The sequence below is a fragment of the Nelumbo nucifera genome, chromosome 1 (assembly GCF_055504915.1).
Source record: "Nelumbo nucifera cultivar China Antique chromosome 1, China Antique-T2T, whole genome shotgun sequence".
NCBI classification, from domain to species: Eukaryota; Viridiplantae; Streptophyta; class Magnoliopsida; order Proteales; family Nelumbonaceae; genus Nelumbo; species Nelumbo nucifera.
In genome coordinates, this window is record NC_142649.1 from 3576104 (window position 1) to 3589903 (window position 13800).

The window sequence follows — 13800 nt, forward strand, 5'->3', positions numbered from 1 at the left end:
CACATAGATTGATAGATAGAAAATCTTTTGCATTTGGTTTATCATCATCATTGTTTTCAAAACCGGACCGGACTGGACGGTCGGACCGGAAAAACCAAGAACCGGTCACTTGACCGGTTCTGTTTTCCTCCAAAACCGCTTTTTCCTCCCAAACCATTGATTTTGGTTAGCAAACTGCTGAACCGGCCAGTTAACCGTTTGAACGGTTTTGACCGTTTTCCAATTTTTTTAAATTTTTTATTTTTTTTGTTAGAATGGGCCGACCGTTCGAACCAGTAGCCGGACCCCTGACCGGTTCGTTTTTAAAAACCATGATCATGATCATGATCATCATCCATGTCTTATCCCAACTATATGGGGTCGGGTACATGAATCCTGTTTTGCCAATCCGTTCTATTTAAAGCCATATCCACTGCTAAATCATTAATACTTAAACCATTTCTTACTACTATCCATGTCTTTTTTGGCCAACCCCGAGTTCTAGCCCGTTCAATGAGTAATAAATCACTTATTCTAACTAGCGCAATTGGTGGTTTTCTATGCACGTGCCCAAACCATCTTAGTCTACTCTCTCATTTTATCACCTATTGGGGCTATTATTAGATTCCTACTTCTCTCATTTTGTATTTGGTTGCATAGAGAAAATGTAAAAGACAATTTACAGGAAGCAATTAGTAGTTTAGCACCTATTTAAAACTAATTTAAAGAAAATTAGTTTGCTGAGTTGAGTAGGCAGATGTGCAAATGAAGAAAAGAGCTTGGAACTTCCAAATAGAAATGGAATTAAAAAACTGTAAAATTAAAAATAAAATTAATAACATGAAGTACAAAATTCCAAGAATTTTCATCAAATTGATAATAATATATTCAATAAAGATAATATATTAAGAAAGCTATAAAATATAACATCATATAGTCATGCCTCATTGCTTATTTTGATTTTTCAAATGTGCCGGTGGTCATAGATCAGTGGTCTAGGTCTCAAAACCCACCGGCATATATTTTTACCAGCGCATGGCTGGTGGTCAATGCCCATTGGCATAGGTTTTGATGACAACAGTGGCCGATAGATAGTTGACTGCTGGCCATCTGCTAGTAAAAATCTATACCGACGGTTTTTGAGAATTAGGCTGGTGGTCATAAATCGCCGACACATAGCTTATTTGAAGAATGAAGATGAGCAACATGGAGCACTAATATTTTTAGTGTTGCAAGTTACCTCAATTTCTGTGCCACGGGCTCATCTTTCATTCTAAAATGAATGAGGTCCATGGCAAGAATTTTGTAACCAAATACTCTCTCGTAATTCATTCTTGCCCACATGCTCAAAATAAGTAAGAATTGAAAAAAATGAGAGGCCCATGGCAGCAAACCAAACATGGCCTTGGAAAACTTCATATGTTAGAGTGACATCCGCAATTTGAAAGTTGAAACTCCATAACTTCCATGTTATTTCTTCCTGAATCATCTAAATCAGCTTCCTCAATATCTTCTGGGTTTCCATTAATTGGTTTAGTTCTATACTTGGGTTTTAGAAAGCAACTTTGATCAGTAACACAAGATGAATGATAATAACACCTTACCATCCATATCATCATCTCCAACACATTCTCCTATATAATTACTGTCACGACTTCACCTGATTTCCTATTTAATGTCATATCATCATCATCATCATCATCATCATCCTTCTCCTCCTCATCATCATCTAATCCTTACCTAACTGTATGGGGTTGGCAACATGAATCCTCTTTCGTCATCTCTTTTTTGCCAGTGCCATATCTATTGTTAAATTATGAATACTTTTCTTACAATCCATGCCCTTTTTGGTCTGCCCTTAGGCCTTCTAGCCCCTTCAACTTGTAATAGATTGCTTCTTTTTATAGGCAAGTTGTAAGACATTGGTATTGGTGGAAATGCCAGCCATCCAAATATATGAAATACATTGGAAATGTCGGAAACTTCAATTATTGTAAAAATAACATGGCAGAAACATCATGAAATATGCAAAATATAGAATGTTATTTTCGATAATGTTAAAAGATTCATGGGAAGACCCTTTCAAATCATTATATTGATTCAAATCATCAAAATTACATGATAAGAGTTAGAGGATTGCCTTGACTCTAAAGAAGAAAGGGGAGAACTTGGAGAGGAAGACATTGAGCTCAGGAGAGATTTAAGAAGACAGCTAGAGGATTGCCTGCAGAAGGAGGAAATTAGCTGGAGACAAAAATCTTGATGTAAATGGGTGCAAGAGGGGGATAGAAACATTAGGTTTTTCCACTCTCTAGTAGAAGGCAGGAGAAGGAAGAACCTGATCTCCAAATTGGTAGTAGATAGAGTTGAGCTAGTGCATCAAGAGGAGATTGTCGGGGCTTATGTGGAGCACTTCAAATCTATCCTAAGAAGGCCTGTGTAGAAGGGTGTGGGTAGAAGGTTTGGACTGGCCAGATGTAGGGGTGGAGAACAGGAGAAGGTTGGAGAGAAGCTTTAGTTTAGAAGAGATCAAGGAGGCTGTATTTTCTATGGATAGAACAAAAGCCCTAGGGCCGGATGGGTTCACAATGGGTTTTTATCAGGACTGTTGGGACATTTTGGAAGATGATCTTTTGCAGGTATTTGAGGAGTTTTACAGGAGAGGAATTGTCAATCCGGGTGTGAATTCCACATTTATAGCCTTAATTCCAAAAAAGAAAGATGATTCCCACCCGAAGGATTTTAGGCCAATTAGCTTGGTTAATAGCTTGTATAAGATCATTGCAAAAGTGTTGTCTTTGAGGCTGAAGAAGGTTTTGCCAGATATCATTGCACACTACCAAGGAGCTTTTGTGAATGGAAGACAAATCACTGATCAGATTTTAATTGCTAATGAGAGTGTGGAGAACTTTAAGAGGGATAAGAAGGGAGTGGTTTGTAAGTTGGACTTGGAAAAGGCTTATGACTTGGTGGACTGGGAATTTTTGAGGAAAGTTTTGACTAAATTTGGGTTTGGGGCTAGATGGTGTAAGTGGATCATGGGTTGTGTCCGGAATTGTCATTACTTAGTGCTAGTGAATGGGACAATGGTAGACTTCCAGCCAGTAGGGGTATAAGACAAGGAGATCCCCTTTCTCCTTTCTTGTTCATTCTAATTGCGGAGGTTTTGGGGAAATTGATTCACAGAGCAGATTCTAGGGGGCTCATTAGAGGCTGGAGAGTTGGGAGGGCGGAAACCCCTCACTCACTTGCAGTTTGCTGACGACACAATTCTGTTTTGTGAAGGCGGTAATGTGAGCTTTATTAGGAATTTGAAGTCGGTGATACAACTGTTTGAGCAAATATCCAACTTGAAAGTTAACCTTGGGAGAAGTTGTGTTGTGGGGGTGAATTTGGAGGAGGGAGAGATCAGGGAGAGTGCTGAAGTATTGGGGTGTGAAGTTTTGGGTTGGCCTTTGAACTACTTAGGGTTGCCTTTAGGGGATAATCCCATGAGAGAGAGCTTTTGGAACCCGGTGGTGGAAAGGTTCGAAAAAAGACTGGTGTCATGGAAAAAGAACTACCTCTCTCTTGGTGGGAGAATTACTCTTATTAAGGCCACGCTTGCTAATTTACCTTTCTTTTTCCTGTCGGTGTTTAAAATCCCAGTGAAGGTTGCTAATAGATTGGAGAAGTTAATGAGAGATTTCCTGTGGGAACCGGGAGAGGAAAAGAGGGATCATAGAGTGAGTTGGGAGATAGTTTGTAGGAGTAAGACATGTGGTGGCTTGGGGCTTGGGAATTTTAGGAGAAGGAATATGACTCTGTTGGGAAAGTGGTTGTGGAGATTCCCATTGGAGAAGGAGAAGCTTTGGGCTAGAATAGTGGCAAGTATTCATGGGCTGGAGCATAATGGATGGGACGCTGGAATCAGAGCTAGGACCACAAGCAATTCTCCTTGGAAAGCTATTCATTACCTACTACCAGTTTTCTCCCCTAATATCAGGTATGATTTGAATTCCGGTAACTCCATAAATTTTTGGGAACAAACTTGGGTGGGGAGTGCCCCTCTAAAGGATCAGTTTCCTTCTTTGTTTGCTCTTTCTGATTTGAAAAATGAGCCAATCTCGTCTTTTACCACCCCATCCTCTTCCATTTCTGGGATTGGGTGGAACTTGGGTCTAAGAAGGGATTTGAGGGACTCAGACTTTGACATTATTTTGAGCCTTATTGCAATTCTTGATAACGTTGTCTTAGACCCCACTAGGGCGGACTCTAGAATTTGGACACCTTCTCCCAATGGCATTTTTACTTGTGCTTCTTTCTTCAAAGTCTTAAGTCAGTCCACCAGTCCTACCTTCCCTCCTTTTCCTGTTAATGAGGTTTGGTGCAGAGCAATACCTCATAGGGTTGGTAGTTTTTATTGGGAAGCCTATTTGGAAAGAATCAACACTGGTGATTTACTCCAATAGAAGAGACCCAATACTTGTTTGTCACCTCAGTGGTGTGTTCTTTGTAAAGCGGATGGGGAGACTGGTTTTCACCTATTGGTGTCTTGCCATTTTGCGAGGTCAATTTGGGAATGGGCTTTGTCCCTATTTGGTTGTTGTTGGAACCCCCCTTCAGGCTTGCAAGGCCTTTTTTCCCCTTCTTTTTTTAGGTGGCGGATAAAAAGGGGAAGGACAATGTGGAGAGGACTAAGGGCTGCAGTATGTTGGACACTTTGGGAAGAAAGAAACTCCAGGATATTCTCAGAAGCTCAGAGAGGAGCCGCACATCTGAGGGCTATCATTCATATTAGGGCGGTACAGTGGCTGAAATCTTTGGAGCTTTTCACAGATTACACTATGGATGACATGTTGAGGAAGTGGGGTGAAATTGCAAGTTGCACACAAACTAAGTCAGTAATGAGTGTGGCTTGGACCCCTCCACCTAGTGGATTTGTGAAACTAAACTTTGATGGGTGTAGCAGGGGAAATCCGGGACAATCGGGGATTGGGGGTGTTTTTAGGGATGAAAATGGGGTCATTTCTGCCATGTTCTCAGGCCCAATTGGAGTGGGTGACTCCCTTAGAGCTGAGATCTTTGCAGTTATGGAAGGAGTCCAAAAAGTTAAGGAGTTGAACATCAGGAAACTCTTAATTGAAGTGGGTGGCTGCTGCGGGAGATGAAAGTACAATAATGATCACAATGGCTTATGGAAGTACAATAATGAGAGGAGGAAATTCAAGTGGCTGGTGCGGGAGATGGAAGTTAAGATACGTTGGGTTAAAAGATCGGCTAATTTCCTAGCTGATGGTTTAGCTAAACAAGGGGCAGAAAGGGATTCACTTTTTTGGGCCAAGCTGTAACTTTAGTTTGTTTTCTTTCTTTTCTCTTTCTTTTTTCCTTTTCTTGAGGTTCTTTGTTGTTCTTGGAAGATAAGCGTGTTTGTCTTCCTTTTGTAAATCTTCTATTGATGAATTAATGAAAGTGTTATTGATCAAAAAAAAAAAATTACATGATAAGAGTATTGTTGCCAACTTAGGTGGGCAATAAACTGCTACTCTACATATTTAAAATAGTGTTGCCAACTTATGTTATAATACAATCTTTTGTACTCCACATAGCACATGTAGCTTTTATTAGGGAATATGTCGATTCTAGTTGTATTTCATGTTGGTACCCATGGATATGAAAATATGTTGTGAAAACATTAGGAAATTTATGGACATTAGGAAATAATTTCTCTTGCTTTATCACCTTTTGGAGCTACTCCTAAGTTTCCTTCAAATGAATTCATTTCCAACCTTACCCCTTTTAATTTTTCCACTCATCCATTTCATCATATGCGATTCTGCTACACTAAATTTTTTGGGCATGTTTCTTGACTGCTTAATACTTTTGCTCCATGCAGCACTGCTGGCCTTATGTTTTATGGATATTTCCTTCCAACCTGAGTGGTGTCCGCCCATCACATAAGATTTCGGATGCATCCCTCCATTTTGTCCATCTTTCTCTAATTTTGTGTGTGGCATCCTCAAATCTCCCTTGTTATGGATTATTGATCCAAGGCAATGGAAAATGTCATATCTGGAAATCTCTTGATCTCCAATTCTAAGTATATCCTGATTTGCATTTCTCCTCCTCTTGTTACTACTATTATTACTACTACTACTGAATATGTTTAGTTAATTCATGTATGATTAGTTCTGAGCCTTAGTGAAGACCCATCTGCCTATAAACTCTGATGTCTTTACCATAGGTGCTAAACGTTAGTTATGTCCTTTGTTTTTAAATATAGGCATCATAGTGCACTCTCCATTCATCATGCATATTTTCTTTCATCATCTTATTAAATAGTTTAGTTAGCCTCCCATTTATTGTCGTATCAGAAACAAAAACCATTTGCTTCATCAAAACTTTTCTGATCAGAGATGCTACTACTGTGCTTAGTTCCCCTACTTCATTAAATCCTTTTAAAAGTTCATGTAATAAACTCTTTTACACAAGACAATACTTGGGTAATATGGACCAATAAAAAGTTCTTAGAAGTTGACTCTTCTGAATGAAATAAACCTCTTTTCCTTCAACAGAGAATTCTCTTAGAGAGATTATTACATTCTTATGTAATAATGTCATGTTACTCTAAGCATAGCTGCCCCCATATAATAATTTGGACAAGGTTTAGTGTTCTTTTGGAAAATTTGATTAATCTGATTGGGAATTTACAATTCCTCCATTATTTCAAGTGTTAAGCAGTCATGTGTTTCCAGTCCTTTCGGCAGTAGCAATTTACAAATGTCCTACATTGTCCTGTTGCCTTACTGGATCTCAGTTTGATTTCTCTCATAAATATGATGATTTGTACACCTATATATTGATTATATTGGAAATAGTAACTTATTTCTATGCCATTGTACCAAGACTGGTAATGCCAATACATGAATGCAGTCAAAAGTACATGGAAACATTCAGTTCCAAAAGAATAATTGTCAGTTGGAGTAATCTACTTGCTGAAGATGGCTTAACCAGATACCATGATGAAGTGGGATTTCTTTATTACATCACCAACCTATTGTGTGAACCTCCAACATGATGTGCAAATAGATTGGTAGGAGAGGAGTGGCAAAGAAAGGATTTGGAGAGTTGTCCGGGAGTTGTGAAGTAATGATGATTGCGCATAGAGCCCTCCAAGCTTGTGTTGTCCTATCATAGATAGCTCCCCTGGGGAATGTATAATAAATCAGTCTAATCGGCCCTGAGAGACAGTCCGCTAGAAGTCGTTAAACATAGTTATAGTTTGGTAATCAGTCTAATTTTGCAAGGTATTGATAACCTAGTTATTTTATTTTTGGTGCCGCTGCAATAATGCCACTAGGGATTATCAAAGGAATTGTTCCATGATGTCAAGGAACTAAAGATTTTACGCCTAATCTAAAAATCGAAATACGAAGAGTTTTGGCAGACGTTAAAAAGTACCAGTTTCTGAGTTTCCTTGTTTGATTTGCGGGTGATCAGATCAGATCTCATGACCTTTTTTCAGTTATTTCAATCAACAGGAACATTTCGTTCTTCTAAATTTCTTGTATTGATTGAATCTTGGAATCAGTTCCAGCATAATAAGCTTCCAGCTCTTCCATTATAGTAGTTAAAAAGGAAAAAAAAATCTCCCACTATTAGCTCTTACAAAGAAAAGTTGTACGGTATATAGACGAAATACCGAAGTGGTCTTCTGGCAGATTGTTGGAGGTTTCGGGGTCCATGTTTGATCTGGGAAAGGAATGACCGACTTGAACATAATGGCTTGCTTTTTTCTATGGGGCACACCTGCTATCATACGTTTCCATAGTTATCCGTCAACTTCGTTTTGAGGTGGTGTGAGATTTCTGTACGCTTGTGGTGTGTTGCAATTGTTAGAAGTTCAACTAGAAGCACCAATGCTAAGGTCAGTGACATTTTCGCATATATACTACAGAAACTCGTAAAGCTTTTTTACCTCAGTTAAAAAAAAAAGGCTACAGAAAGTTGTTGCTACGCCTGCTTTTGCCTTGGATCTTTAAATGATAGAGTCAGCTTAGGGTCGACATGGTTTCTGACTTTCTGGCAACAATCTTTTTTCACTCAGCAAAAGTGGTTGATTAAATATTGTGGTCAACAATATTCATGAACCCACGAATTACATCTGGTACAAGTGGGTCACTCGCTGCTAATGGCGAAATATCAACCATGAGAACAAACGTTTCCCAAATGTGCTTTCGTTGAGGTACATAATACATTGGGGGTAGTGTGGTCTTCAATAATATTTATAATTTTATCTGCCTATGTTTTGTGTTGTATGACTACTTATTATTGATTGGCTTTACCACGCAAGTTTACGCTTTTAGTTAATTGTAACAATATAACAAAGAATTATGACCCTAATCATCTGATACATGGTTTTGATGTTTCGGTATTTGTAGGTTTGCCTTTCTCAGTGGAATATGGTCGAAAATAGGGGCGACGTTATGTTGGTTTATTTCCTGGAACTGAAATTAAATGGGTTAAGATGTGACAAGAAAAATATCAGCTTCGTTTGTTTATTTTCAAAGATTGGTGCTTAAAAACTAGGCTATTGCACCTGTGCCGAGCAACTTAACGCCACGTGGTTTACATTTTTTCGTTCTTTTTTCTTTTTTTTTTTTTTTTAGGATTTGTAGGCTAGCAAAGGTAAAAGGTGAAGTAGAGAGTAAAATGGTTAAATACAGAGTATTGGGTGAAACTCTTCGCTTGTTTCTGGACATAAAATATACACTTTAATATCCTTGGACTTGGGAAACTTCTAACTACATTATAACCCAGTTATAAATGCAAGTAAGGCTGTGTTTGGTTGGAAATTCCTAAATACATTATCACTCAGGTATAAAAATGCATGGCATACTTCAAGCCAAGTACACTACAATTTATATAGGGAAATTTAGGGGTGCAATCAAATCAATTTTTAAGTTGAATCTTAGGGTAAATTTGGTTAGCTATTCCAATTCAAATTAGATCAATAACATAAAAAAGTAAATTATACATTCATAAATATAAAAGTATATCAGTTTTATGAGCTTTTGAGCCTAATTTAAATGTATTGAACATTTAGTCGAACTGAATTTGAATTGAGAAATATAGTTCAAATTGAACTTGAACGAATATAAGGGTGTTTTAATTGAACCAAGTCAAGACATAAATTTCGGCTTGGCTCAAATGCACCCCTAGGAGACTTTTAGATATAATATAACTCTACTGGTAAGACGTAATGCATCAATCAAAGAGTCTAAGGTACATCCAATAGATTATGTAGTGGTGTTTGGTTGACTATCTTCAAGGAGTGCCTTGAGGTGGTGAACTACCAAAGTGCTCACATTGTCTTAACAATTTCAAGACAACTCTCATTGTGTTGTTCGGGTAGGGCTTGCTTCTTCAGACCTTAAAATTTAACTGAGCTCCCAATTTGATGGATGTGTATTGGAGATTTGAGGTCCTTTTATTCTGTTTTTTTCTAGGTTTGGGCGTTTTTTTTTACGTCAAGCAGGGACTTAATGAGATGGACATTTTAAACAAAGTTTATGCTGCAAATGGATTGGATCGAATTTGGATAGAGATACATCTAAATCAAATCCAATAAGAATCCAAGAGATCTGAATTTGACCTGACATTTGATAGGTATGTGAAACATAGATTCAAGTTTGATTTATTTGTATATCTGTGAATGGATGGGAGATCCATCATATGGATGGCTAATCCTGGCAGGAAGGTTGGGCGAAATTTCAAAAATTTCTTTACTCCCATTCGGAAATCCTATTCACAATTTTAAAAATTGCATTTTCAAGGTTCGTTCTTGTAACCAAATCGGACCAAATCTGAAACCAAAATAAGGGAGGGATATACCTGATATGGAATCCACGCAAGAGTGCTCCTTCCAACGTAGATGTTCATGCCCAAAGAGTGCACCGAATTCTCCCTCTACTGAAAATGACATGATGAGGCATGATCAACAGGTAGTTCTTCACCAAGAACTAGTGATTCTTCAGCAAGAATCAAATGGAACAGTGAGCACAACTTCTAAATTGTTTCTTCTGGCAAGAAACAATATCATGATCGAATCTTGATCAAATCCAAGAACTGGAGATCGAATAGGGTAGGGCGGCAAGAGTAGGAAGAAAAATAGCTGAAGGCAAGATCAGTCTAACTGAGTTGTTTTCTCTCTGTATTGAGTAAGTTTTTATTCAAGGTTCGCCCTGCTCTCTTATTTATAGCCTTAAAGAGACAATTTCGTAATCTCATTAGGAGTTTCCTGATCCAAATCTTTTATTTGGATTTAGACTCTTTAAGTGATAAGGATAATCCCTTATCTTATCTATAGATAAAGATCAAACTTCCTAATCAAATTAGGAGTTCCTATAATCCAAATCTTTATTCGGATCTGGATTCTTTAAGTGGATAAGAATAATCCCTTATCTTATCTGTTGACCCAAATCCCAGATCCGCCTCTATTTAATTAATCTAATTAACCCAGTTCAAAATGGGCTTTTAGGCCCATTAAGCTTTTATGCTCACTTCCACTTTAATGTTGGCTAGTTTGGCTCTCTTTGTATGGCGTGGGACCCTATCATTGATCTACACATCAGCCACATGGGTTTAGCCTAATCTCTGTTACAAGGCTTGGTCGAATTCACTACTGAATACAGTGAACCCCTGAGTCCATCACTATGGGCTCTTAATGAGCCCAACATTTACATTAAATGGTCCTTGGGTCCAGCCATCTTATGAAGGCCCAAGGACTGTGGGCAGATGCAAGATTAACCTATCAAATATAACCCTCAATGGTCTTACACTTAACCTCTTAGCCCATAATGATCAAACACTGCCCGACAAGAGAGGACCTCTCCCTTTGCTGCAAGGTGTATTGCTGCACTCTCTACTCACATGGATCACGGGAATTAAAACCTTTTGCAAACATTTTGAAATCATAATATATATATATATATATATATATATATATATATATATATATATATATATATATATATATATATACATATATATATATGTATGTCTCTATATAAATATATTTTGCAAAAACAAATTTCAACAGTTGAAATCAACTACCGGTAGTTTATGTTTCCATCAAAGAGAGTACATCCCCGATCATTCACTTTGTCCGACAAAGGGGTTGATCCTGTCACCATGATCACCCATTCAGATGAATTCTCGGACTGTCCCAACATACCCAGGTTTTGACCCCCTCTAAGGATCTCACTGATTGGCATATCAAAGTTAGCCAAATCCGACACCTAGTGCAGTATCATAATCGAGTCTAGGGGTCAGGTGTAACATTCCAGTTTTGCCCATCTATCTCCAAAGTCTAGGGCAATACAAGAATTTTGGTCCGGTTCAAGGTTTCAAGAAAACTCACACTACATGTAACCTCAGGTCTCACCCTGGCAGCTGAGACAAGCCACCCCAACCAACTTGGTGGTACATCAGTGTCAGCTTTGCCAGGATAAATCTCCTTACCTCTATCCAACAGCTATGAATATTCTAAACTAACACGAGTCTCATATGTGTCAAGTTTAAAGGGTATTACACAGAAACACACCATAATAATATGGATCAAATATGTACTTTATTCATTTACAATAAATGCCATAATGTACATCATGCTGGTTGGAGCTAAGGGCATATACTATCTAACAATCTGGATATCTGATTCAAAATCTGATTTGATCAAAATATCAGTAAATCTATATAAAATCAACATCAATTCATAAAATTAAATATGAAATAAAAATATACATATCACAAATAAAAATAAGTTTATATAAATTCCAAATCTAATACAATTCTAATGAATTATAAAACTAAAAATTACATTTTATATATGCACATGATTGGATCAATTATGGCTAAATGGATATCTGAATCTGACTTAAAATGGATGGGATTTCAATTTGGATTGAATTAAATCCAACAGATTCGCGGCCCTAAGACAAGTTCACTACAAAGGTGGGCTGTGCCTAGTTAAAATCACATACACATTTTCTTTCGTTTTCTGTTAATCAAACCAATCTGTCGGCCATCTTTTCTCTTCCCATGCTTCTTCTTCTTGCCCAAAAGGACCAAAATAGGATTTTTAAAATTTTAAATGACTTCTGATGTGCCTTTTCAATGATTGAGAGTATGTTTAAGTCCAAAGAGGTCACCTCACAAGGTATATTTAAGTATTTTTAAAAACTCAGGATATGTATTAATCAATTTTGAAAACTCGGGATATGTTTAAGTCGTTTACCCAAATCATTATTATCATCATCATTCAAGCCATATCTGATGATACATGGTCAGCTACTTGAATTACTACTTCAACCCATGCTCTTTTTGGTACGTCTAGCCCTTCTAGCCCCTTCTATTTATCTATCTTAGCATGCATATTTTTAGTTGCTATGCTCATTTTTCTAACATATTGTTTCTTGTCTGTCAAACACTTTGCTCTAATATGGCATCAAGGTTTAAAATATCGATACGCTTGATACGCCAATAGGGACATATCAGGCGATATCGATAGCTTTTTTTGTCTTTTTTTATTTTTTATTTTTTTCAAAACCGATTCAGGACTGGTTCAAAGCTCCTCCACCCCCTGAACCAATCAGAACCCCGATACACCCCCTATAGAGGCGTATCGGGAAGCCACCGGCATGATATCGATACTTTGACCCTTGCATGGCATTGCCATCGTCAATCATCATTTAGTTCCCATACGTGGCATAAAATCTATGTCCACCCTAAATCATTCTCAGGAAATAATGATGGGTAACCATATGTAAGTAATGAATTAATGAACCCAACAAATTTTACACCCCCCTCCTCCACCCAAAGAAAAGAATCCATAAAACAGTTCAATACTATGAAATCACAGGTTGTGCAATAGGTATTATTTTCAAAAAGTATGAAGGCAAATTGTAACAGATACTATGACATCCATATGATTTATTCCATTTCTTTGGGGGGAAGAATTGAGTGACATTAGATCTAACTATCCCGAGGCAAGGTTTTATGGGTATTATCCTACGACAAAAGGCAGCTCAGTTTGCAAGGAGTGTAATCTTTTATATATATTAATAGAAAACAGGTGTTCTCTCTGTTTAGAAAACAGGTGTTCTCTCTGTTTCGTGTGAGTAGATTCTCACGTGAGAGCAACCCAGAAATATATATATATATATTAATATAAATAACAGTAATTACTGTAATATATATATATTTATATATAAATATATATATTACTGATAACAGTAATATATATATATATATGTATTAATATAAATAATGGTAATTATTGATTATTACAGTAATTTAATAAATATATAATTAGTGATTATAATTAATAATTACTGTTATTATAAAAATTCTTAATAACTAGATATTTACTTTAAAATTATAGATACTGTTATTAAAAAAATACTATTAATAAATTACTGATTATTATAGTAATTTAATAAATATATAATTAGTGATTATAATTAATAATTACTGTTATTATAAATATTGTTAATAAATAGATATTTACTTTAAATTAAAATTATAAAATACTGTTAATAAATTTAGTAATTATTGTTATATTAAAAATAATTAAAAATGTTATTAAAAGTATTGTTATTGGCGGTTTGACCGTCCGGTTTGAACGTCCACCCATTCTGACAACAAAAATTAAAAAAATAAAAAAATAGCCAAAAACCATTGAATGGGTCAACGGGTTAACGGTTTGACCACTCGGGTTAATGGGTCATTGACTGATTCAACGGTTTTTGGCCAAGGATCGGGATTGGGGTAAAAAGGAACTCG

At 36.8% G+C, this 13800-nt stretch overlaps 1 protein-coding gene across 2 annotated transcripts in view; it reads left to right on the forward strand.

The window, feature by feature from the left end:
- Positions 1-8762, forward strand: part of LOC104605276 (flowering time control protein FPA-like) — a 34237-nt gene extending 25475 nt beyond the window's left edge. For both annotated transcript variants that reach the window (XM_010269973.3, XM_088896265.1), the window contains one exon: positions 8400-8762. The gene's annotated coding sequence lies outside the window, so the exon portion shown is untranslated. The remainder of the gene's footprint in view (positions 1-8399) is intronic.
- The last annotated feature ends 5038 nt before the right edge of the window (positions 8763-13800 follow it).